Source organism: Pogoniulus pusillus, chromosome 7 (genome assembly GCF_015220805.1).
Source record: "Pogoniulus pusillus isolate bPogPus1 chromosome 7, bPogPus1.pri, whole genome shotgun sequence".
NCBI lineage: Eukaryota > Metazoa > Chordata > Aves > Piciformes > Lybiidae > Pogoniulus > Pogoniulus pusillus.
In genome coordinates this window covers 20,662,575-20,690,386 of record NC_087270.1, presented here as the reverse complement: position 1 = coordinate 20,690,386, position 27,812 = coordinate 20,662,575, and the positions used below count along the sequence as shown (strand labels likewise).

The 27,812-nt window shown below is 42.3% G+C and overlaps 1 protein-coding gene and 1 long non-coding RNA gene across 8 annotated transcripts in view; both read right to left on the bottom strand.

Annotated features, from left to right (window-relative positions):
- Positions 1–27,812, bottom strand: part of MACROD2 (mono-ADP ribosylhydrolase 2) — a 1,034,078-nt gene that overhangs the window by 483,386 nt on the left and 522,880 nt on the right. The window lies entirely within an intron of this gene.
- Positions 19,722–27,812, bottom strand: part of LOC135176798 (uncharacterized) — a 62,967-nt gene continuing 54,876 nt past the window's right edge. The window contains exon 2 of the long non-coding RNA XR_010302824.1: positions 19,722–20,226. This is a non-coding gene — a long non-coding RNA (uncharacterized LOC135176798). The remainder of the gene's footprint in view (positions 20,227–27,812) is intronic.

Below are 27,812 nucleotides of genomic sequence, written 5' to 3'. Positions count from 1 at the left end.
TGTCCAATCAAATCTAAGCTCGATGTAGATTGCTACATTATCATAATATGCAATTATTTGATCTTTAGCTTTTAAAAGGAACACTCAAGCATTGCACAGGATTGCTGCTTCCGAATTATATCTCTTCCTTGCAGATTTTAGGAATTCATGTATATTACCAGCAAAAAGTATAATTTGCAGGCATAAAGTCTATACAATAGATTAATAAAACCATTTCAATAGGGAAGAATGTGCATGACAACTGCAATGCTTGAGGCAAACTATGGTTAACCTTTTTGAATATCTAATGGCATGATTTTTTTTTCTCACTAGTGAGTATCTTCATAGCAGGTTGGGTATTCTTGTTTGTTTGCTTTTTTTTGTTTGGTTGTTTTTTGTTATTATGTGTTTTGAGTAAGAAAGGATTCTATTTCAAGCACAAGGACCCAAAAAAAAGCCAATCTTGCTGTAAGCTAGGGGGAAAAAAAATAAATGAAAATGCTGGACTGTTGAGCTGTTTTCAATACTTATTTGTCAACATCTGTGAAGTCTACTTTCTGTTAAGCTGTGTTTCCCCAACAAGCAGAATTGTATATTTACCTAATCTCCCTTTGCTTACTGCAAAGAAGCAAGGTATACTACAAACAATACATCATGAAAAAGAAAACTGTAGCATCTTATGACCACTGTAAGCTGAACTATAGTCCTTTAAGATATAAATTCTGCTGTTTTGTGTTCTTCATTCAAGAAAAAAAAAAATAAATACTTCAGTTGGCCTTTATATTACTTCTGGATATTCTATCACATATTCTTCTATCTCTTGCACAGCCAAATATTGAGAATTGAAATACCAAGTTCAGTTGCCACATATCTTACAACAGAAACTTCATTTGCATTTATAGTAAACTCAGCTGCACTAATTTGATAATGCAGAAACTAAAAAGAGTTAATTATGTCTCAGAGATTTCAAAGCTTGCTCAGAAAATAAGCACACTCCGCTGAATAGAAGTTGAGTATCTTGCATGTGTCCAAGTACAATAAGACACAAGAGATTTTGCACATGCATGCATTGCAGAGGATGGCAGACCTTCCTTCACCCAAACAGCATGGGGAGCTAAAATAAGGGTGCAAACCCCCAAAAATCAGAATATGGATTTCCTGCAGAGCACTGTTCACATGAAATTTAACAACGTACCATTTCCAAAAGGAACTTCTTTATCTGGCAGACTTCATAGTGGGACAGGTTATCTCCAAGACAATTGGCCTCCTGAGCTGGCAGATGGAGTCAGGGAGCAGCATAGTCCCCCTGTAATCCAGGAGGAAGCAGTAAGGGACCGGCTGAGCCACTTGAATCCTCATGAGTCCATGGGACCGGATGGGATCCATCCTAGGGTGCTGAGAGAGCTGGCAGATTGAGCTGCTCAAGCCACTCTCCATCATTTGTCAACAGTCCTGGCTCACTGGAGAGGTCCCCAAGGACTGGAAGCAGCCAATGTGATGCCCATCCACGAGAAGGGTCAGAAGGAGGAACTGGGAAATTACAGACCTGTCAGCCTGGTCCCAGTGCCAGGCAAGGTCACAGAACAGGTCATCTTGAGTGCCATCACAAAGCACCTACAGGATGGCCAAAGGATCAGGCCCAGCCAGCATGGGTTTAGGAAGGGCAGGTCCTGCCTGACCAACCTGATCTCCTTTTATGATCAGGTTACCTGCTTGGAGAACGTGGGGAAGGCTGTGGATGTAGTCTATACGGACTTCAGCAAGGGCTTTGATACTGTCTGCTCCAACAAACTCCTGGCAAAGCTGGCAGCTCATGGCTTGGACAGATTCACTCTGACATGGGTCAAGAACTGGCTGGAAGGCAGAGTCACTCTGACATGGGCTCCTCAATTCAAGAGAGATGTTGAGGTACTGGAATGTGTCCAGAGAAGGGCAACAAATCTGGTGAGGGACCTGGAACATAAACCCTATGAGGAGAGGCTGAGGGAGCTGGCATTGTTTAGTCTAGAGAAGACGAGGCTCAGGGGTGACCTCATTGCTGTCTACAACTACCTGAAGGGAGGCTGTAGCCAGGTGGGGGTTGGCCTCTTCTGCCAGGCAACCACCAATAGAACAAGGGGACACAGTCTCAAGTTGTGCCAGGGGAAGTACAGTATGGATGTTAGGAGGAAGTTCTTCACAGAGAGAGTGACTTGCCATTGGAATGGGCTGCCCAGGGAGGTGGTGGAGGCACCATCCCTGGAGGTGTTCAAGAAAAGACTGGATGAGGCACTTAGTGCCATGGTCTAGTTGACTGGATAGGGCTGGGGGATAGGTTGGACTGGATGATCCTGGAGGTCTCCTCCAACCTGGTTGATTCTATGAGTCTACAGCTAACTCAGAGTGAGGATCTATAATTTCTCTGCTAATGGAGGACTATCTCAGTGTAGAATCAAGAATCGCAAGAGGCTCAGCAAGAGGATGTCACACATCAGGCAAGAGAATAAGTTATTAGGGGCAACGGACACAAATTGGAACAGACCAAGTCTCACCTAAACATAAGGAAACATTTATTTTGAGGGTGACAGAGCACTGGAACAGACAGCGCAAAGAGTCTGAGGAGTCTTTTTCTTTGCAGACTTTAAAATCTGCCTGGGCAACTTGCTGTAGGCAAACCTGCCTTAGCAGGGAGATTGGAATAGATTATCTCCAGAGGTCCCTTCCAAACCCTGCTATTCTCTGATATTGTGACTGAAAAAAAAAAATCACCCATGAAATAAACTGCAAGCCCTCGTATCCCTACAGACCAGGTTTTGAGGAGTCCAAACAACTACTTGCCAAGCAGCACCTGACAAAAGGAGAGAAATTCAGACTGTTATTAGAGGGGAAATGAGGGAGCAGCAAACTGCACTCTGCAACCTACCTCACTCCATCCACCATGTTATTTCTTTAATTTGTTCTACCTGTCTGCTCAGATTATCTAATGTGAATCTCAGGCTGCAATTACACTGCTGGCCAGGCCATTGGATAAATTACTTTTGACGGAATTAGGAAATTTGCACTGTAATTGGCTGCTCCTCAGTGATCGACAGAGGGCCTTGCCAGGTGACTACACTGAGCTGGAAAGGAGATTTCAGGCCTGGTGCCCTTTCTGTGCCAAAAGAGAAGACTTCTCCAGCTCCTTGAAGCTAGAAGCAAAATTCATTCCTCGCACCATTAACTAAGCTGCTTACAGCACTTCCTAGAAAACAGACCTAGCATTGCCTACAGACGTCGGGGATCTTTGCCAAAAGCTTCACTGGGAATAAAGGGATAATTTTACAAGTAAAGCTTGGCCCAATTTAAGACTTTATATCCACACAGAGCACAGAAGGTTCACATGCTTCCCAGCCTGGGGGTATCCAAGAATCCAGAAGAGACAGCAAGATGCCAACCATTGCAAGCCACTGCTTTTCCTGCTTTAGAAATGGAGCCAATCCATGACAGCCACATCAGTATGTGCTTTCTTGACCGCTTACTGGTAACATTTCAGGGACATACACCACCCCCACACAGGGGCTAAGCTCTCAGAGGCCTGAGCAGAGTGTGATCCAAGTTTTCCCCATAGAGGAACAATCTCTAGATTGGAAGACTCAACAAAAAGTTAGTGTTACATAACGCATGCAGATCTCTACTATCCATCAGCATGTGCACAGCAGACAGATTTCTTTCCAATTAGTCTGGTATTGAAGAGAGGGGTAAGAGGGGGAGGAAAACCCAACACAGTTTCAAGTGCACAGAGCCTCCAAGTGGACTCTCAAGATTTTCGGATGATTTGTAGCTGATCTCCTGAAGGAAGAGAAACTAATGAGGAAAACAAAGTCCCTCTAATCTGCCTTTGCTTGCAAATTCTTTCCTATAATCCCCACCTTTGTTCCCTCCCAACAGGCTGTTCACCAAATTTACATTTCAGAGTCATCCCAAAGATTCCTTTTGTGCTGCTACTGACACAACATATAATCACCCTACCTGAGCCTACTACTTAGGAACAAACAAAAGGATTGTCAGCTTTTTTTTGTGTGCCTTTGAAAAACCTAAATGATTAAATATTGAGAACAGTCAAATATTTAACAAGATACTGAACACAAAGAAACCTGGAAATTTACTTTTCCAACAAGGGACTGTCACGCATTTCAAGTGAATAGCGTGGCAAAGAGATACAGGGGGATTTTAGTATATTAAATTATATTTAGGGAGTAAAAGAGAAGCAGTAGGTGAAGACAAAAATATTAACTACCATGTAAGTATTACGGAGTAAAGGGAATAACCAGATCTGCCCTGAGTAGACACAGTAACATCGGTTTTAAAAGGGACACGGCCCAAAAGGTGAACATAAAACCCAACTATTGGTAGTTCTGCATCAGTTCTGAAAGTCCAGCTTTGTTACAGGGGAAAAAACTCTTTATGAAAGACACACACTTACCTAGAGATGTTAACAGGAGTTGTTTTTACAAGGTAGAAAAGCAGACAGGCAAGCAAAGCTTTTGTTATTTTAAAGCTACCGTTTTAAGGGAAATGCTTCACATACACCAGATACATTGCTTCTTGTTGGGCAGCAAGGGGAAGTGATCACCAGGGAATGAACATTGAGTCTATATGCCAGGATGAACATCGAGATTCAGTAAGAGAACTAAGGGCTGCTGTGTAGTGCCACAGCCCCATATTAAACCTATTAAATCTCTATAACAACTGGCATTAGAAGAAGGATTTGATTAACAGGCCAATGAATACATGAGTACTCTGGTTTTACTCACCAAAAGGTAATTCTTATCCCAATTCCCAAACTTGAGGATACATCTAGGTTTGAATATCAGTGTCAGTGATCACAGCAATAGCAAACAAAGTCAGACAGAACCATAAGCTTACAGGAAAACCATAATAATAATGGGGTTTATGTCAGTGCTTCTCACAACGGTTTCAATTAAAAGTATGCAACAGTGATACCATCAAACGAAAAATTGGTTCTGCATGACTGAAACGAAAGCCTGCTGCACTGACTGTATTTATACTCAGTTATTGAGCAATGACCCTTGACTTGCTGAGGAGGCACGCAGCCAAAAAGTTGCATTAAAACATAGCTTGAAACAAAGCCAGTTTCCAGAACTCTCCTGAAAGGGAATGCACTCTGTTGTGCAGAATTAGATTAATTGATGATAGTCTTTTTGCCCACATTCAGTAATTGTGGCCCTTTTTTCCTACTGGAAAATAATTTTCTGAGTTGCTGGATCTAGAGAGATACTTCCCTGCACATGATAAGTAGAGAACACATTAAAAAAAATTAATCTGAGATCCTCCCTTCTCACTCATGCCACTTTCCATCAGCATTTCGCTCCCTTCTCTCTCCCCAGGTCTGTGGGATTGTCTGGCAGGCTCCGAATTTACTTTTCATCGAACAGCTTATTCTCAGGTTTAAAAAGCCACATGTACAAAGTCTATTTTTATCACTACAAAGGTGTGATTCTGAAATTAATATCAAGGTTCCCTGCGCAGCTAGAGTCCAACAAAGATTTCAATGCAGAAAGCATACACTCTATTTGTTACTGTCATCCTGACAACTCATACCTGAGCTGGGGTTTGAACCGAGATATAATTAATGTGAACTGCGTCCTAGGTTTATAATTTAGCTGTTACAACATAGATGAAATTAAAAGCCACCACTAAAAATGTCCTTAGATATCCTGTCAACATACATTGCACATTTAACCACTCTGAAATTTGCAAAGCCTAAAAAGAAATTTTGGTTGCTTTTTCCAAAGCCTCCCACAGCTCTGGAACGCTTACTCTTGAAATGTTTCAGATTTTCGTTCTTGCTAGTAGTAAATATATTTAATAATACTTTAAAATCACAAGTACCAAGAACCTACATGTGTTAGAAACAAAAAAAAAGCAGCATTGTATGCCAATAGAAACATGCTGGTTCAATTGCTGTTAAAAACAGATGCTATTTAAGCTCATCTTGAATGCTTTTAGGTCATATTCATATCTAATTCTCACACTGAACTCGGGGATGAGACAACTGTGTTTTTTTTTAGGAATTGTTGAAGTCAATGGGAGCACTAGAGGGAAAACAGAACAAAGCAAACCCAAACAGACACACACCAGATCACGTTTTTTAGAAACAAAATGCTCAAATACTTTCTGTAACTCCTCATTTTTCTTGAAAAGGAATAGCCAAGCACATATACATGGAAAAAGATCCTTGTTGAAGTGGTTCAGTGCATAAAAAGCTAGTAAACATAGAAATAGATAGAATATTAAACAAACATTCAGTGACTACATGTATAAATATGCATAGGATGTTAGCAAAAAGAAAGCATCAGTCTAGAACCACACAAGTCTATGTCCTCCAAAAATATACCATGATATGAGATCACAAAAGAAAAGCTACATATGCATAAGTACGTGCCTGGGTGCTTGCCTCTGTGTGTGCCTTCATTCTTCACCACACACACACAAACACATTTATTATGAAGACAGACAAAGCTTTTCTTCCCAAAAGCCTTGTTGCATATGACTGAGCAAACATAATGCAAGAAGTTCACACTGAATGTTTCCCATTAAAGTTCTGCAAAAGCAGTAATAAAACATCGGGCTGCCAAAAATCTCCGAGCAGTGACTTGAGCTGCCTAAGGCACTGGTAGGATTTAACCATTGCAGGTAAAGCCTGCACTGGGCTTTGTAAGTAGGTGATTTACACCTGGCTGGAGATGACTGAGTCTCACCTAAGCTTTCCCTTTGCATTTGAGGCCATAATTTTGCAGTTTCAACGAAATAGATCACCTACAGGCTTTGTGACTCAGAGTGCTCTGCACAGCTAGGAGCTACCCGTTGAACAGGGACCAGACAGAAACCAGCTACATCCAAAAAAAAGAAACAAGCCATCAGGAAATTTCTCTCCTCTTTCCCAGCCATTCTTACACAGCTACTGTGTTCCGCATGGGACTTGAAGCACAGTCTGAAAATGCTGGTAGGCTGGGTCTCGAAGGGGACTAAGGTGTAGAAATGTTGGATTTGTTCCTCTGTCATGGGCTTAGCTAGAGGAATGATCCTGAATTACTGAGAACAGCTACACTAGGGCCGTCTCCAGACAACATATAGGCAAGTACACAACTTCATGGATCACCTACCCTGCAAAAAAAAAAAAAAAAAAAAAAAAAGGCAGGCATTTGTTTACAGAAACTACTTCCCATCAGTTATTTCAGTGGATGAAAACCCCCATGTGAACTGGCAATGTGCATTCACAGTCCAGAAGCCAAGTGTGTATGGGGCTGCATCGGAAGTAGTATGGGCAGCAGGTTAGAGGGAGGTGATTCTGCTGCTTTACTCTGTTTTGATGAGACTTCACCTGGAATACCACATCCAGCCCTGGAGACACCAGCAAAAATGATCAGAGCACTGAACTCCTCTTCCACAAAGAAAGGCTGAGAAAGCTGAGGTTGTTCAGACTGGAGAAAGCTCTGGACAGATTCTCCCACTGTGGTTTCTAACAATTTGATAGATTGCCCAGGGAGATCATGAATGCCCCATCCCTGAAGGTGTTCAAGGCCAGGCTGGATGAGAACCTGAGCGACCTGGTCCAGTGGGAGGTGCCCCCGCCAATGCCAGGGGGACGGAACGTGCTGATCTTTAAAGTTCCTTTCAACCCAAGTATTTCTAAGAATCTATGAATGAAAAATGGGGATGGCCTTTTTCAGCAGGATCTGTTATGACAAGGAGTGATGGTTTTAAACTACAAGAGGGAAATTTAGACTAAAGATAATGAAGACATTTTTCACAACAAAGACGGTGAAACACTGGCACAGGCTGCCTGGAGACATGGTAGCAGCCCCATGCCTAGAAACATTCAAGGCTGGCTTGAACAACCTGATCTAGTTGAAGTAGGCCATGCTCACTGCAGCAGGCTTGGACTAGATGACCTTTAAAGAGCCCTTCCAACCCAAAACCTTCTGCAACTCTATGATTTCAAGTGTTTGTGAAATCCTGAGCTCCTCCAAACTACGTCTAAAGCTGCAAGGGTTTTTACAGCTAAGACTTCAGTGATCCTTCTGAAATGAACATGCAAATCATCCAAACTTAAATTATCACCACACTGACTGTTTATTGCTTGGAGTCATTCCAATACTGTATGTGACCTGGTGTCCTGACAGCATGACTCCAGCTGCTGGCTTCTCCTTTAACTCATGGAGTCCAAGATTCACCTCAAAGGCAGCCTGATAGGTCTTGCTGTGCTAGTTTGAAGCTAGAGTATTTTGGTGAGAAGAACTAAATTACAGGCTGTGAAAGAGAAACAATGGTAATGTCTACTTCACTCATAGGCTTGCTGAGAGGTGTAAGAGCAAGAATCCAAACACAGATAAAGGAGTCACTCTCTGTCCCGGCTGTGGGCTGCATTTTCTTCTCTAACCTAACCTGGTTAATACACCTGCTTCCTAACTCTCCATTCTTTCCTGGACACAAGACAACATCTGGGGTAAGGTAGAGAGGGGTGGAAGGACAATGGGTAGCCCCTCCTGGGGACTCAGGTTTCTGGGAGGGGAGTTGTGTTTTCGTATTACCTTTTACCTTGTATATTTCTGTATATAATTGTATATACTGTAAATATCTGCTTGTATATTGTGCTAAGCTGTAAATACAAAAGCTTCATTCAATTTCCAGAGCCAGCTGAGTCTAGTCTGGGTGATTTCTGAAGTGTGGGAGAGCAGATAACACCCAAACCATCACACTTGCAATATAGACAGGGTTAGAAATCCCTTCCTTACTCTCTCCCAAACCAGAAAAAATTCTTTCTGAAATAAGGTCAGCAAAACTTTCACCAAAGCCCTCAAGGTTCACTGAGATCGTTCACTTAGCAAGGTAGAATAGCTGTTTTGACAGTGGTGGTGGTAGGCCCAGGGTACTTTGGCAATGCAAGTCCACCTCCGAGGCTTGCAAGGGGACGAGCATCTGACGGCAGAAGGAACTCTCACCCAGTCAGCTTTAACATGGCAACACCCACTGGGCTGATGCCACTGGCACTGTTACAGTATTTTTTCATATATTTCAAAACAGATCCATTTATCCTATTACTGCTGATCCAGCTTCCCCCCTGCCACGTACGTCAGCAAATATAAATCTTCTCTGGTAAACATGGCACAGAGGCAATATTAGAACTATTACAGCTGCATCATTGATAGTGAATACAAATCTCATTACATCTTTTTTTAATTGTTTATTATCTCACTCAAACACACAGGTATCTCACCAGCAGACACAGCTAGCCTTGTTAACCTTGCACCTTCCTGTGTTCTGGTTTATATCTTCTGCCACAGCTGCTTTTTGTTTTTGTAAAATAAAGCAGATGTCTCCCACAAAATCTAAATCTTCTTAGCCAAAATACAGAAGCCAATCAAGTCCAGCCCTTTCTCCCTCCCTTCCTCCCCACCCCAGTCCCCTGATAATAGCTGCAACTGAAGCCCATACATATGAAATGCCAGATGCTAGTCCAAATTACTTGTGGTTACCTGACCACAATTGAGTTCATTTGTGTCTATCCTTCTTTGACATGAAGCCATCTATGCACTCTTCCCCAGGGAACAGTTTCTTTGAGCAATTTATTATAACCTTTGGTTTTAGAAGGGTGATAGAAAGGAGAAGGCTGGAGATCCCTTTGGAGGCTTTCACTGCAAGTTTTGAAGACACAATTTTTGATCTTCTCTTTTTTTTTTTCATGTGAGATTGTGTCCACACAGGAAGCAAAGCAGTGTGCTGCTACAAACGTGGCTGCTCTTGAGAACACCACAAGATTTGACCAAATCTGGCTCAGACTGGACATCAGGACTGCCACAGAGTTTTCCTGTGATAAGTGAGTATCTGTGACTCCTCTATGACTATCATAGGACAAATACAAAAATTGCTGACCTAAATCCTCCCACGACTGAGGGTTATGTCTTTCATTGAACCATCTGGCTAGTAAAGACCTTAAGATCACCCTAACATCTCCTTGTACACAACTGTTAGATCATGTTCCTGAACTCATCCAAACGTCTTTTAAACATCTCCAGGAATGGTGACTTCACTTCCCTGGGCACTGTGAAGAGGGAATTTTTTTTCACTGTGAGGGTGACAGAAGACAGGAACAGGCTGCATGGTGGAGTCTCCCTCTCTGGAGATATTCAAAACCTGCCTGGACACATTCTGTGTGATCTAGTATAGGTGATCCTGCTCTGGCAGCGGGGTTGGACTGGACGAGCTTTCAAGGTCCCTTCCATCCCCTGACATTCTATGATTCTGCATCCCAGTGCCTGATGACCCTTTTAGTGAAGAATGTTTTCCTGATATCAATGTAAACCTCCCCTGGTGCACCTTGAGGTCACATCTTCTCATCCTACCACTTGCTAGCTGGGAGAAGAGGCTGGCCTCCACATTGCTACAACCTCCTCTCAGGCAGCTGTAGAGAGCAATGAGGTCTCCCCCTCAGCCTCCTTTCCTCCAGACTGAACACCCCCAGCTCCCTCAGCCTCTCCTCACAGGACCTATATTACGCTACAGTTTCTAGATTATCTTATGAAGCTTGCAATGGTTTTAGACATGATGCAAACATTAAAAGAGAGAGAAATACCAAACAGTTTGAAAGGCTAAATCTAAATACTTGAGTTCTAAACTGTCTGTGCAAAATCAGACTCAGTGTAATACTTCAGGGACAAATTAAGAAACCCAAAATACTGTAGCGGCTGCACATTTTGCCACACATCAGCTAAAAAGGCTCTCTGATTTGCCCCGAGTGTTGTGTAAATTACCATGTAACATCCTTTTGACCACTGATAGATTGTACTTTCATCAAGCAAGCATACAAATTGAACAGCCTCCAGACCTTCTCAGTATTAATGAAAAAGTATTTGTTTCCAGGCATATTCAGTATTAACTTATTAGTATTAAGAGTGCAGCATACAAGTGACAGTCGATTCAAGGAAAAGCTTACATCTCTAAAACCCCTCCATTTTCTTTCAAGCTTTAAAGAAAGCCCTTGTCCTCTGTGGAAACATCGATAGGGAAAATGCTTTGCTGGGGAGTTAAGCCCTCCATGAGCAGCAATTAGCAGTAACTGACAGACTCCAAATACTGAGGAGCCCAAGACAGGCTTTTCTTCTCCTTTTCAACTTCTCTCCCTGCCCTCACATCACTTCTTGGGAAGGATAAGTGGAAAGTGGGAACTGTCTTGAGTGAGTGGTGCTAGGCAGTGCCAACCCACTGATCAAATCATAGAATGCCAGGTTGGAAATCATCTTTCCAGCCTCTCTAGGTAATAGTAAAGTTGAAATGGGGTGGACCAGCACCCCACCAAGCTGAGTCTTAAAACTGTGCAATGTAACAGAATCCACTACTTCCCTTGGGAGATGATTCCATTGTCTAACTGTTTTCATGGGGGAAAACTTTTCTTCTGAAGCCAAACTGCAATCTCCCCAAGAGTAACTTGTATCTATTGCTCCTTTTCTTTTCCACATGACTCCCTGTAAAAAGGGAATCTCCATCTTCCTGGCAGCCACCCTCCATGTACTGGTACATGGTAATAAGGTCTTTCCTAAGCTGTCTCTTCTGAAGGTTGAACAAACCCAGTTCTTTTGGCCTTTCTTCACAGGGCAGGTCTTCCAGTCCTCTGACCACTCATGACCAGACTGGATCTGATGAAGTGCTAGCCGTGAGTAAGAGGATCTCAAACACATGGGACAAACACATGGGTCAGCATTAGAGAAGGGCTGTAGCTACAGGACTATCAGTATCAGCAGCAGAAAAAAAAAGAAAAGAAAGGTAACAAATACTCATGCTGCAAGCAGAAGGTACCCTTCCTGCTTGAAGTTCAGGAAGCTTGGGTTGCAAATATTTCCTCATCAATCCGAAGCCCAGCAAACAAAACAAAACCCAATGTATTATACACTGATTTACCGGAAAGCATTCTACGTAGTGGGACTGAGAGGGTACAATTTCAGCCTCTTTCTGCTCATATTCGCTGGCTCTGTTTCCTGGATGGAAAGAGTGCTGCACGTGCTGACCTGAGCCCATCTGTGGTGCAGCCCGAGAAGCCATGTCCAGCAGTGCCAGCTGGTGAGCATGCCGGGGCAGAGTACACAAGGCTTGCCCTCCCTCCTTCCCCCACGCTCTCTCCCGTGATCCTCTGCATCCTTATTCACAGTGTGCCCAGCAACTGAAAGACTGCCTGCCCCAGCTGGCCTCCTCCTTTTGAGCCCCCAACAAAACATCTCCCTCCCACCCCCAAAGAAGGTTGTCGTGGTTAATCCTCCACTTGTAGAACTGCGTTATCTCGTCAGTGAAACAGCAAAACTTCCTCAAGCCCAAATCATGATGAGATTGTTGCATTTCCTGTTTGTGCAAAGCTGATTTTCACAGCTCTTGGGCAGATGATCTAATTGGAAGTGTTATTGAAAATACATTTCACTGATGCCAAAATATTTCACAGAGATACACTTTTTATTTTTCAAACTAGATTTCAGGGGTAGACCTAAAGTATTTAAGTCAACAGGTAAGAAGATGAGAGAACTGGACTCAGACCTATATGCAGTCGAATTTTGCAGCTTGTGATGGAAAAGAACAAGCTTTCCTTGCTTGAAAAAGATGAAGGACTTGAGTTTTTATTTGCTGTATCAGTCATTTAACTGCCCATCTGTAGGGCTTATATATTTTTTGCACACACAGAGACCTCTGTAGCTCACCAAAGGATGAAAGCCAATTGTGAAAGTTTGAGACATGCTGTAAGAAATCCTCCTCCGAGGCTGGTTTTTCTGTGCAGCCCAGGCTCCAGGTGTATTGCTTTACAGCCGAAAGGGTGACATTACCATCTTGTGTGACCTGCTGTGTGACACAGGTCACGGCGCTTCTCCCTGTCCAGCCTCCCTGTCTAGCCCAACTACTCGTGATTGCAACAGAGCGTAAGACGCGATTTAAAGACTCGCGGTGATGGATGGTTTCGGCACGTCCACTGGCAAGTTGTTCCAAGGACTAATTACCCTCACTTAAAAATATGTCCTGTATTTCCTGTTTGATCTTTGCTGACTGGAACTCACAGCCGCTGTGTGGTTTTGCCTGCTAGCTTAGAGAGCCCTTTGCTCCAGACATCTTATCCCTCAGTGGGTACTTACAGACCATGATTAAATAGCCACTTAACCTTCTCTTCACTAAGGTGAGTCCTATGAGAGCAGATGGTGCTGAGCATCTCTAAAAATTAGCACTACAGCTATTTGTGCCTGTAAATTGCTGGGTGATTGTTTTGTAAAACCAGTTATGGAGAGCTGCCGGCACCATCAGCTCAGCATGGTCCAGCATTTGTTTTTCATACCGCAGTTCCTGAAGGCCAAGGACACGGTCTCCTGTGTTAGCTAGCCCTGACTTTATACAGCAAGAGCCACCGTCTGCCACAGGAGATGTACACTACTTCAGATCAAGTGTCTGAAAACAGCTTTACCTCCATAGGCTTTGCAATCCTGGTACTAACTAGAGACCCAAACCAGCTCTGATGTCAATTTTCTGAGGAAAAAGGAAAGATCTCACCGGACGCAACTGAAGCTGACCTGTGCACTGAGGCGGAAGCTAAGTCCTGGCGCGGCACAGGAGCAGTCAAGTGCATGCCTGACTGAAGGACAGCAATACCAGTGCCTCCTCCCTCTGCTCACCCTAACTATCTCTGTAGCAGCAGCCCAGGGAAGGTGTCACTGCAAGAAATTGCTCTGCAGCTTTGAAGCTTTACAGACCTTTCTGGGTCTTTTCTACCCAACCTGCTGTCCTTCAGCAAGCTGCTGAGACAACAATCCCTCACACGAATTAGCTCTTCATCACAGAGATTTCCCATTGCCCCTTAGCTTCCCAGAAGCAGTGCTCACAGCACAGAAAGTACACCATTTTTGGTGTGCTAAACAGTGAGAGAATTACCTGTAACTTTTGCCCAAGAAAGATTCAACTGTTGTCATTTCTCCATGATCAGGCCACAGATATTGGTGTTAAATATATTTAAAAACCTCCAAGTTCCTCTGCCACTGGTGCTGGCTCATACACACCCTGCCACTGAAAGGTCATCTTAGTTAAGACCTCAAAAGCTCCAAACGAAGAGGAAACAGTAGATAGCTCTTAGGAAAACCTTTTCAGTTGCACAATACTGTCAAGCTGTCCTTCTTAGCTAACGAACAACGTGGCTTGAATGCCTGGGCACGCAGGCACAGGGCCTTGAAAATTTAAACCAACAAATAAACCCAAACCAAATGCACTGATTCCCATCATTCTTCTGTTATTTTAACCCACCTTGTGGGAAGTAAGCCCAGCCCTTGCAGTTTTCTGCCTTCATAATTGCCAAGGTAAGAGGACACCAACATTGCATACTTGGAACTGTGAACTTCCCTCATGCCCCTACCACTTAAAGCACAGATTAACGAAGGCACAGAAAGCACAAACATCAGCATAGGGCCTGTACTGTTCTCATTATTGATAATAACTTGGACAAACTGTATTCAGTTCTAATCTGAATGAAACAATCCTTTTACATCCAATGAAAGGAGAAAGAGAGTTACAAACACCCCCTCCAAGAGAATATGCATGCAAGATGCGAACGAGATCTGAAAACAGAGAAGAGATAGAAAATGTGAATAAGGAGGATGCAGGCTATAGGCCTGTGAAATACTCTGCAGATTTCCTGCCACCAAACATCAATTGAACACGAAGCTACCGAAGTATAATTACCTCCTTGTCAATCCTGACATTAACACTTTTTCTAACTCTTCAATGACAATCACTTCTTTCAACACTCCCTAATAACAATTCATTTACTGATCCCTTCACACATGTGTTGGACCGCCAATAATTTCACATCCTTGAAGTAAAACTGGAAAGCTACTGAAACTGAACGGGATTTCTGACGCCAGCATTTCCGGAGGAGAGTTCCCACTTCTTTCAGACACCAAACGCAGGGACACTACGCTTCAAAAAAAGTTGCTCTTAATTCTTCTCTCTTAGATTAATAAGTAGAAAATTAGTTCTCAAAAGATTACTACAGATAAACAAGTCTGTAAGACCTCTCTCCTGCATTTCCTTTCAGGCAGCTCAGGAAGCATTTTTCACAAATATACGCACATTAAGAACACAAGACAAACCAGTTATCGTTTTAGTCTTCAGAACAGAGAGGCTGCCTAACTTGGACAGGTCACTTAGCACACACCTGCTTATTTTTCCAATAAATGGAACACTATTATGATATTCACCTTCTTCAACATGCCAGCAGGAGTAAGGGAAGAAAAACCCAATGTGGTGCATCAAATCCTACTGATTAAGTCAGTATCCTGTGCTAGTTTTAAGCTAGCTAGAATGTTTTGGTGAGGACTAGATTACAGGCTGTGAAAAGAAAAACAGAATGATGTCTGCCTCACTCATAGGCTTGCTGGGAGATACAAGAACAAAAATCCAAACATAGATAACTCACTACTTCTTGGGGCATTGCCTGAGCTGCATTACTCTCTCTAGCCTCTCTGCTGTTTCTCTGATTAATCCACTTTGCTTCCTAATCCCCTAGCTGAAGTTCCATTCTTCCTTGGGACTAGGGTAAAGTTGAGAGGGGTGGGAGAAGGTGGAAGGGCATTTGGGAGCCCCTCCTGGGGACTCAGGTTTCTGGGAGGGCTGTTGTGCTTCTGTATTACCTTTTACCTTGTATATTTCGGTATCTACTGTAAATATCTCCTTGTATATTGTGCTAAGCTGTAAATAATAAGCTTCAATTTCCAGAGCCGTCTTGAGTCTAGTCTGGGTGATTTCCAAAGTGTGTGTTGGGGGGGGAGGTAACACCCAAACCACCGCACATCCATAGGATATAACACTTGTTGATGCTTTTTACAGTCCTTACAAGCCATAAACAACATAATTATAGCAAAGTACTTTGAATAAGATAACATCGTATTTGTAGGTATAGCACAGTCCTGTGAGCCACCTCCCCTCTTGTTCTTTTTTAGTCAAAACCAAGTTCTAGTAATTCTGACACACTATCTTCACAATACAAACCCAAGGAATCGACTGCATAGAACAACAAGGTTGGCTTTTCCCTACTTTTGACTTCTCCAAATGCAGAATTACCCTGAAAGACTGTAGAAGCTCCTGTGTGCAGACTGTACAAAAGGGTATTGGGTCACAAAACAGAGCTGTTGACTAAGGAGCTGCCCCAGTTGAATGTGAAGATGATGGAAGGAGTGTACCAAGTAACCAAATGAAACAAAAATGAAGCAGGAAGACAGAGAAGACTCCGTATCGAATACTTTTTGTCATCACCATAAGCTGAGAAAAGGAGTCTGCATGCAGCCAAATAAAGACAGAATACAAAAGTAAGAATTTCACATCAGAAAAAACATAAATCCTGCGATATGAACAACATTTGCAAGCTGAGACCTCAGTTCATGAATTAGTCATATGTGGCCCCACAGCAGCAGGATAAGGACCTAGGATGAATCATGATCTCCTTTTAATTATCCTGCTCTCAATTCCATCAAGTCTCAGGTGGCATATTTAGACCCTTAATGAACAACTGGCAGTATAGCTAGAAAAATACTGAAACACCTAGCCAGCTCTCATCTCCTCTCTCAATGGCCCACATCTCTGCCAGTGGTTTATCAAGGGGAAAAAAAATCATCTTGGTTCTGTTCTTGTTGCTAAACTGACCCCTGCAAGGTCATATAAAAGAATTCCTATGTTAAAAGATTAAGAGGTTTCAGCTGGATTATGGGGACAAACCACCAGGAGTAAGCCTGTCATGAAAACAAAGTCTTTTAAAAGCCTCTTCAGAAAACAATTTGTGTTCTTGATGCGTACCTCCAATGCACAGCAGTATCTTATGGCTGGTTCATCTTGTTACCTCATTTTTTTGCCATGGAGGTGAACCTGATCATCAGGAATAGTAAGCAACCACCAGTGCTCAGCATCTTTAAAACCACAACTCATACTACGCCTCTGGGAAAAGAAGCCTGCAAAAGATCTCACCATTTCTCTGCATCCTTCAGTTACGAGATCTACAATGATCATGCCAATCAATGAAGTCTTTATGAGAGCAGCTGAGTAACGTCGTGCAACAGCACACAAGTTCAACTTTAGTTCTGCAATGCATTTCCACTGTGAAGAACTGTGTCAGCATCAGGGAGAGACACCTGAACAGTTAACTATTACCAAAAGAAGCAAAACATGTTAAGCTTTTTCTGTCAAATATCTGCAGCCAGTTCTCTCACCTTGGACTTGTGCTCCTGTTGAAGTCAACAGCAAAACTCTCATTGACTTCAGCAAGAACAAGGTCATCCTATGCTGCTTACTAGGTGATAGCACGGTCGTAGCGCCTGAATTTAAAGAAGAAAGAAATCAATAAAAACAGCCCACAGCTGTCTGGTTACAACTCCACGAACTACAGAGTCACACTGGGGACTTTCAACCCTTTTTATTTTCTGAATCAAGGTTTCTATGAGTATATGATAGGTTGGACATAATTTTGAGTGTTGAAGTGGTTATAATCAAAACACCACTGAGCTATATGAGACTTGCCAGTGTCTGAGTGCCCTGCTGATGAGGTTGTTCCTTGTGTATTATAGGCAACCCACTGTGAACATGCAGACAAATATAAAGCTCTCTTTTGTGTAGCAGCTAATGTCAACAGTGGTGCCTCTACCACATGACTTTATACATCAGAGAAACCCAGCCCAAACACTTCCTACGTTGTACAGGGCAGACACAAAAAGTCAGACCAGATGACTACAATGATTTTGGTATCTGCTTCCACTCATGCAAAACTAAGCACAAAGCTTGCCCTCAGTACATCCAAATACAAAACTACCTTGTCTTTTAGAAAGAAGAAAGAAAAAGAAGAAATAAAGGCCATCTGCATGAGGATTCATCAAAAAAATAATGAGGTCCTCTCTTAATAAATTACATTCGCGTACATACAAACACACCTACGTATATGGGGATTGTAATCTTCTGCCTCACAGAAAACTGAATTGAATATACAGGAATGTCTGTTGCTTTCAGGCACTTTAAAAAATCCCCTGTGATATTTAGCGTTTCCTTTGCTTGGCATCGGAAGTAAATATTATAAAGCAAACAAAATCAACACCATATGAGCACTGCTTACTGCAGTAGAGAGACACAAATGAATCTTTTATATTGCCAGGATCAACTATCCCTCGCCTAAAAAAACAACTGTTTAACAAATGAGTGCTTGAATGTGCTTCCGCTGAACTTCGGCACAAACTCTGCAGTGTACATTTGGTAAACTTTGCACTGGGATTTTAATTAAAGCCTCTGGCCCCATAAGCTGCATTGTTTCTACATCTTTCCTCCCTGTATTTGTCAGCTTTCTCTTTCCCTGGCTCAAAAGCCAAGAGGCAGATTTGTCTGAAGCTCTGGCCAAAGCCAAAAATCAAAGCCAGTTCCATTTCCTGGGATGGCTGTGAACACAGTTTACAGCGGGGAAATACACCCACGCGCATTACGGGTGACCTTGGGAGCATCAGTTCATTGACTACGCTTCTGGCAGCTGAGAGCTGGATCATCAAAAATACTTCTGAACATGGAAACGCACGCAATGCTGGCAGAGAGACAGCAAGCCAATACACTCAGCAAAGCAAGATTCAGAGGAGGAATAAAAAACAAAACAGAAAAGCTCATGCAAGCGGTCAGAAGCAGCCAATCATCTCTTACTCAGCCTTGCAAACCAGCAAAAGCAACACAACCTTTACCTGCTGCATTTCTCCTCTCTGAGCCAACTTTGGCCATAAATATTGCAGGTATAAATATACTTATATAACCTGTGACAGCTACAGCACAGCAGCTTTGCAAAATGACACTGGCTTATCTGGAGAACTTCTGCCAATAAAAACTGTCTTTCCTCCCCCCCCCCCTTTTCTTTTTTTTTTCCTTCCCTCCTAATTTCAACAACTACATCCTTATAGCATTAAAAATACGACAGTGCTCTACAAATGTTTACAAAACATTAGCTCTCTAGATAACTCATGGCAGACTAATAGAGAAGTGAAACCTAAGTGACATGGAAAACACTGACTGCCAAAGCTGCCCACGGTAAAGGCAACATTCAGAATCTTAAACAGAGGTAAATTGGGGAAAATCTATTACGGTGGGACACACTAAGAATGCAATCCCTTAACAAATTAGAAATCACACAATTGATTCTTTTGCGCAGCTAATTAATTATCTCCAAGAGGCAAACCATTTGTGGTTTTTTTGTCAAAAATTGCCATGCACTGGGCAGAACTTTGAAAATTCCCCATTAGCAATACCCATGGCAAGGCCCTGAACTTTCAATCAAACGCTGTCTACAGAGAAATGATGAGGCAAATTAGACAGCGGTGATTTAAGGGCCAATCCCTGTCATTTGGGGATGACAGTACTATTTGGGGGAGGGAAGCAAAAGGAAAAGTGGATTAAAGCACCAAAATAAAGCCGCTTTGTTCATCTGAATAAAACATTTGTAACTCTGGTCTGAGAGGTTACTTTCATTTGCAGCCAGTTTGATTTGCCACTCATCTTCCTTTGGGAATCGTTCTGTTTCAAGTGCAGTAAGAGATGATTTATTTGCATAAGCCAACAGAGGGTTATTCTTTCCTTCAAAAACAGAGAATGACATCGCTATACAAATGAAAGAAAATGTTAACAACTCCTGAAAGTTCTCATAGGTGATTAAAGGACTCATGTCACATCACACAAAATGATCAGCACCAACATGGCATATATTATATTTTATGCACAGTTGAGATTTTACACTGTTTCCCCAGCTACTAATAAACTTTGTGTTTTAAGACACATTAGAAATATTTCATCCTCAGATGCATGATTCAGACTAAAAGCAGAAATTGCTAACCCCTACATAGTTTTCATGTATAGTTATGAAGTTACCACCATCCCTGCATATTTATTTTGTCAGCCCTCCTAAGAGAAGAGAAACTGAAGCTAAAGAGGGTCTTTGGTATGATAACATTGCTCTCCATTGCTGGGGACAGAGCTGCCTCATGGCAAAGGTAGTTGTCACACAGATCTGTTGCCATGCCTCCTGTCTGTGGATGTCACTATTGCACTTTGTAATTATAAATATTAAGGGTGACATTCTGTCTCCGGTGGCAGAGGATAAGTCCACAGCAGCCTCCAGAGCAATCTGGCTTACTGGAGCAGATCTGGGCACTGTCAGCCAGCCCCTGCTGCAGTAGCAGTACTAGCCTGCAACAGAAGCATCAGGTATTAACTCCATGCCAAATAGGCTTTGAAAGTCAATTTAACAAAACCCAGCAACCCAGAGCCTTCTGCCCCTCTTCCTCTCACTTCCCTGTAACATCGCTTCTTACAAAAGTTTTTATGAGCTTCATATTTCATCACTTCAGCTTACAATCACATTGGAAATTGCACAGCTGGAACACAGTTTGACCATTAGCTTCATCATGATGACATACATTCCCCTGGTCCAATCCCAAAGCCCTCCAAAAACCTCTCAGCTTACCAGAAAAACTCTCACCAACCTCAGATAAAGGCAGCTTTCCAAGTACATCCAGAAGGACCACAGAGGGAACCAGCTCCAAAACCAAAGGCTTTGACAACTCAAAGCATTACACAGTTCTCATACACTCAGAACAAAACCCAAACATCGTCCAGCTGCCATGCATCTACTGAATAACATAAATAATACATGCAATCACTTTCTGAGGGAAAGGTAGAGATTGCAAGAAAGTTGCAGCACCACTTATTTGTTAGAAGCTGAGCCCAGCTTGTTGGATTTCACTGTGAAGTCCATCAAGGGCAGGATCCAACACTAAAACAGCAGCATTAAGAGCAATCTCTACAAGATAACTAAATATCTCCCATTTCTAAAGATGCTGACAACTCTCTCCTTTTCCCATACCACCCTGACTACCCCTATCTTTCCTGGTAAGTCCAAAGAACCAGGCTTCTCCTTTCAACTAAGGATTTCTTTATGATATGAACTTCAAACTAATGATCCTTCACTTTTTAGGTCTCTGACTAGAGAGATATCATTGCTGTTTTCCTTTGGGTTTCATAAGGAAAAGGACTGTCAGTCATCCACTAATTTCTCTAGAGCTGTCTTCCACACTGGAGAACAAAATTTAATGTTTTGTATTATTTCTCCTCCCTCACTGGGCCACGTTACAATCAGAAAAACTGGGAGACAGCAGAGACATGAGAGCTTGGTCTGAATTTTCTTAGAACACCAATTTCTTTGCAACTAAGAAGAAAGCAGCAGAAAAGAAAGGAGAAGCAGCACCAGGGATGAGAACATTACAAGCCACAGTTGCCACCTCCTAACTCACCCATGGTACGAGGCAAAGTGATTATGAAGAGATATACATTGATGGCAATAAAACAATTACTTATATTGTGTACCTATTTAAAATATTAAGTGCTAGCAACACGTTGCTTATAAATTTAAAACCCTTTAAATTTTAGTTTCAGAATGTGTGAATGAAGTGCTGCATATGGAGGGAAATGGGACCTGAACATTGCTGCCTTTGCATGCTGAATACCTATAAAGTTACATAATCAAAGGATTAAGCTCATTCTAGACCGTAACACTGCAACCAGTAAAATTTGGCATTGATGATGGCCACTTATATGCCAAAGTCTGAGAGTACAATAAAACACGTAGATGCAGCACAGCTTATCTCTTAAAGATGATATATGGCACACATAAATGCAAGTGCTGGATCTAATTTAACAAGATTTGTGGTCATGAACACATGGACACCAAAAATCCAGAACGAATGCTAAGTTACAGCCCATTGCAGTTCCAGCTGGCTAGTATAAAAATGTTTTATCCCCAAACTGCAGTATAGATATCAGTATAGAAAAACCAAACATCAACAAGCAGTTTGTTGAACATACAGCAAAACACATATTCCAGTCTTTTCTGAAGTAATGCAAGGAACTACCTTGAAAATCCAACAAGCTCAACAGCCTCCTTTCAGCTTTCTGCCCACAGCTACATGGACAGTTTTCTTATTCACAGAATCTGAGAGGTTGGAAGTGACCTCCAGAGATCACTGAGTGCAACCGCCCTGCCAATGCAGGATCCTCCAGGGTAGTCCACACAGGAATGCATTCAGGCAGGTTTTGAGAGTCTCCAGAGAAGACTCCACAACCTCTCTGGGCAGCCTGTTCCAGTGCTCCATCATCCTCACTGTAAAGAAGTTTCTGCTCACGTTGAACAGTTTCTGTGTTCTAGTTTGTAGCTGTTGCTCCTTGTCTTATTGCTGCTGACTACTGAAAAGAGATTGGCCCCATCCATTTGACACCCACCCTTCAGATATTAGTACACATAGACGAGATCTTCTCTCAGTATTGTCTTCTCCAGACTGAACAGACCCAGGTTGCTCAGTCTCTCTTCGCAGGGAAGATATTCAAGTGCCCCAATCATCCTTGTGGCTCTCTGCTGGACTCTTTCCAGCTGGCCCCTGTCTCTCCTGAGCCAGGGAGCCCAAAACTGGACACAATATTTGTTGAAAAAACAATTAGCGGAGCAAGAAGACCGTGAGTCTGGAGATCAAGTCTGCGTCTGTATTGGAACTCAACTGTTATTCTCTGGTACAGCAGGTAAGTGTGTAAAAGAAAGAGGTGGAAAACCACTGGAGTAGGAACTCATGTGAAAGAAGAATGCATTCTTGTAGCAATGAAAGGGCATTCGGCAGTAACCAAAGCAGCACCCATTATGTAACAGATGTAACATACAACAGCTTGTCTTTGTGTAACAAGGACGAATTAATTTGCTCATAGGGGTCTGTCCATGCTGAAGCAAAAGGTATACTGGCCAGAAAAATTAATCTTCTATTAAAATCATATTTTTAAGAAAAAAGCCACTTAGGAGTTTACAGTTAGGATTTCTTACTTTGTTGTTTTGTTACAGATGTAAACTGCAGCATGCTGAACATTCAATTAATCACAGCAACATAAGTCAAGTCTTATCATTAGTATCTTGGCTGTTTCAATATGTATTTAAATCCCCTCAAACCAATACTGCCTTATATTAGGAGTATTATGGTACTATTGCAAGACTACTGCAATTCATATTGGCACAACCACAAAGAACTCACGGATTTGGTACCTATAAAAGAAATTAATTTGAGTTTGACACTTAGAAAAGAGATCTTTGTGAAATATTGCTGAAACCCAAAATTAACAACCCAAAGTTAAATATTTATAAACAAGGCACACTGGAAGCACAGGAAATCCTCGTAGAAGACATACTCCAATGTGATTGACTATTCACATAGAGTGCGACATACGATGGAAATGAATGAAAGTAAACAACATACTCCATTACTCCCAACATCTGCAAACCCTATTTTAAACTTCTTAAATCACACAGATGTAACAACGTGAAGCTCTTAAGCCTTGAGTGCGTATTGATGACCTCATGTTTCTGTGACTCTGAAATAGAACAATTAAAGAACATACGTTTCTGTATCACAACTGAACAGATCCAGAAAGGAAGGATTTCTTTTTGTAAGGCCATCTGACACATACATCTGAAAGACAAATTAGCAGCTTGCCAGCAGTTCACAAGGAATACTTTCTTTCATTTCAAAGCAAAACAAAGTAGACCGTGGCTACCTTGGGTGTACAACCAAGGCATTACAATGGATGCTGGAGTTCTTCTTTGTGATACAGATCATCATGTATTAATTTGAGGGTTGAAAATCTACATAAACAACAAAGAATAGCAGAAACTAAAGAAACTGTGCTGACTTCAAAAGTAACTTATTCAGGTGATTTAAAAAAAAAAAAATACCATCCCATAAATGTTTATAAATATGTAAAGGGTGAGTGCCAGGAGGATGGAGCCAGGCTCTGCTGAGCAATGCCCAATGACAAGACAAGGAGCGACTGGTGGAAGCTGAGGCATAGGAAGTTTCATGTAAGCGCAAGGAGAAATTTCTTCACTGTGAGGGTGGACAGGACACTGGATCAGGCTGCCCAGGGGGGTTGTGGACTCTCCCTCTCTGGAGATATTCAAAACCCACCTGGATGCACTCCTGTGTGACCTAATCTAGGTGATCCTGCTCTGGCAGGGAGGTTGGACTGGATGATCCTTCAAGGTCCCTTCCAGCCCCTGATATTCTGTGGTTCTGTGATTTCACTCCCTGGGTTTCTCTCTCACCAGTCCGTCCTGCACTATCCTGTCCAAGGTCCCCCACGATCAAATCGCACATTCTTGCCCAAACACTGCAACATGGCAGAGGTAAACAGGAATAGAAATCTCTGTAAATGCTGGAATTATCACACCTGCAAAGGTGAAAAAGTAGACACTGCAGCTAATAACCAAGGCAGGCCTTTACCAAAATTGTGAATCAAGCAAGAATATGACCCCCATATGCATCTTCTGATTGAGGTAATAAAATCTGATGACTCCAGGAAAACATTGTCATTACAAGGACACTACTGCAAATAAATAAACTTCTAGTCAAAACCAAGCCCAAAAACCAAAACACCCCACCAAACACCAAAACTTTTGTTCCTAACAATGTTCATATGAGAGCAAAACATGGCTTTTACCACAAGTACATTCCCTCCTCCTCTTCTGCAATTCCCCTGATATGAGGTCTAAAAGAAAACAAGTTACTGAGAGGATGACATGAAAGCAAATCAATAGGAAAAAGAAAGAGAAAACACTGCCAACTTATGTGTTGCTTTGTAATAGAGTCCAGAATCAAGCACTGCACATGCTGTCTTGTTAAGAACAGAAGCCATGGGAAGCAGTATATGGAAGGAGGAAGGGAAATCCTTAGTGGCAACAAGGTTTTTGTAAAGCCTAGGGTTCAAAATCACACACAAAGGCCACTGAAGGCAGACATGTCTGGAAGTCCCCATGAAACAAACCAATAGAGAAAGGGCAAAAATTCCCCATCTGTCAGGAATTTGAGGCTTTAGAGGGTTCGTGTTGTTTTGAGTGGCCAGTATGCTGGCATCACCAAGCAGTGGAGCCACATAGTATCACAAACAAACAAGGCCATGCATTACAGTTCGACATCAGTGCCACAGCTTTTTAGGAGTTTTATAACTGAGAGCCAATGACAACCTTGATTGGCAGCACAACTGAATCATCTTGAGTTTAATCTAAATAATCCCTTTTCCATCACAATCATTGATTCAGCTCAACGTTGCTCCAAAGAAATTGTACACCAACATTAGCAGACGTACTTGTTAAGCAAAAGTGCTGTGTATTTACCTCTGTAAGCCTTCTCACACGCAAGGAAACAACAAAAAGCCCACAAAGATAATCCCTCTTTTCCTGTAACAAAACTGTCTAAATCCAATAAGAAAATCCAGTGCTTTTCATACATTAATAAAAAGCAAAACTGAGAAGTAATTTATTAAAGGTATCACTGAAATTCTTCCTTGACAAAGGATGTTTCAGCACTACAGAGGACTTACTGCCCACAGTATGCTACAGGACTGGCAAGTGAAGTCCAGCACAGTGAAAAAAAAAACCCAATATTTTGAACCAGTGAAAGTGGGTTTCTCTTTTTGTGCAAAGAGCCTTTTGTTGTGTGCTTCTGTGTACTGTTTGTCTCTAAAATGGAATGCTACTATGATGTCATTGTTAGCATCAGAGCTCTAAAAGCCTGACAGACACACTGTTTTCAATTTCATTATGGATTGCTTGGAAAACATGTAGGAAAAGATAATGAGCCCAACAGGAGGCTCAAAGAACCTATCATATCTTGTCATCTGCCTTTTCAAACAACCTCAAAATCCTTAGCTCAAAGCTACTTACTTTACACTTTTCACTCTTTTTTTGGAATGGTTCCTCATTTTATATACCCCACTTCTGTTGATAGATTTTTCCATTCAATAAACAAGGAAGCTGCTGCTTACCTAGAAAGTGACCTTAAAGTCTAACAAGGAAACTACAGCTCCTAGGCATACAAAAGCAACACTATCCAAACACAAGAGAGAACTTTCTTTTCTAAGGGGCATCTCAGCATTGTAAATACCAACCACAGTCATGGCAAGGCCTAAGAGAATCTAACCCACAGATCAGCAAACCATTTCAGAAAATCCTGTACTGCATTAGATCCCTGCTTCAGACCCCTCATGTACGTGTCAAAGACATCAGCTGAGATTGCCCTTTGGGAAGAGAGGCACACCCACATCATCAGGGGCATGTATTATTCTGAAATGCTTTTGAGCAGAGCTGCTCAACTAGAAGACAGTTCATCATGATGCCAACAGGTGAATGTCAGGAGCCAAGGGCCAGTCAAGGGCTTGTTGAGAAGGCTTTAAACTGGAGTGGAAGCGGGAGGGGGTTAAACATGACAGCACTAGAGATAAATCAAAGGAAATTGAGGATGGTAGGCTAGAGATAGGAGTAAAAGCAGCGGCCCAGATGAAGTGCATGTATACTAATGCACAAAGTATGGGTAACAAACAAGAGGAGCTGGAAGCCTTGGTGCTGGAGGAAAACTATGATGCTGTCGCCATCACTGAAATGTGGTGGGATGACTCGCAGGATCGGAGTGCTGTAATCAATGGCTACAGACTCTTCAGGAGAGACAGGCAAGGGAGAAAAGGTGGAGGAGTGGCTCTGTATATTAAGGATGTTATTGGGGTAGAAATCAAGGACGATCAAGTTGAGTCAATATGGGTGAGAATTAAGGGGAAGGCCAACAAGCCCGATATCCTGGTTGGAGTCTGTTATAGACCACCCAACCAGGAAGAAGAGGTTGGTTTATTACTCTTTAAACAACTGGAGGCTGTCTCAAGATCACCTGCCCTTGTGGGTGACTTTAACCTGTCAGACATCTGCTGGGACTTAAATACTGCAGAGAAGAAGCAGTCTAGAAGGTTTCTAGAGTGTGTGGAAGACAACTTCTTATCCCAGCTGTTACATGAACCTACCAGGGGGGCAGCCCTGCTTGACCTGCTGCTCACAAATAGAGAGGGGCTGGTAGGGGATGTGGTGGTTGGAGGCTGCCTGGGGTCCAGTGACCACGAAATTATAGAGATTTCAATATACGGTGAAACCAGGAGGGGCATCAACAGAACCTCCACACTGGACTTCCGAAGGGCAGACTTTGGCTTATTTAAGGAATAACTCGGAAAGTTCCTTGGGAAACAACTCTAAGAAACAAAGGGGTCCAGGAAGGTTGGACCTACTTCAAGAAAGAACTCCTAAAGGCACAGGAGCAGCTGTGCCATTGAGCTGGAAAATGAGCCAACGAGGGAGGCAGCCAGACTGGATGGGCAGGGAGCTGCTGAAGGGATTAAAGATAAAAAAGAGAGTACATCACCTTTGGAAAAGAGGGGAGGTGTCCCAGGAAAAGTTCAAGGAAGTTGCATTGTCCCTGGGGGTGTTCAAAAAAAGACTGGATGAGGCACTTAGCACCATGGTCTGGTTGACTGGATAGGGCTGGGGGATAGGTTGGACCAGATGATCTTGGAGGTCTCTTCCAACCTGGTTGATTCTATGATTCTAAGAATGTATCTCTACTCTCAGGTGAAATACATCATCATGAGATGTAACAGCTTTTTTATTGCTTGCTCTCACAACTACTTCGAGAAAAGTTTATTTTCTGGGTGACAAAATACTAAGCACATTGTTTTAATGCATGTGTGAAGGCAGCATGATCTTTCTCCTTCCCAAACCCACCCTATCATCTGTTCCTAAGTAACAACATACTCTGACAAAGGGGAGAATAAGTTTGGTCATATTTCCAAAGCCTATTATGATCTGATGAACAGCAAATTCACTAGTAACAGAAGGGAAATATAAATGCAACTAGTACCGATAGTCACTG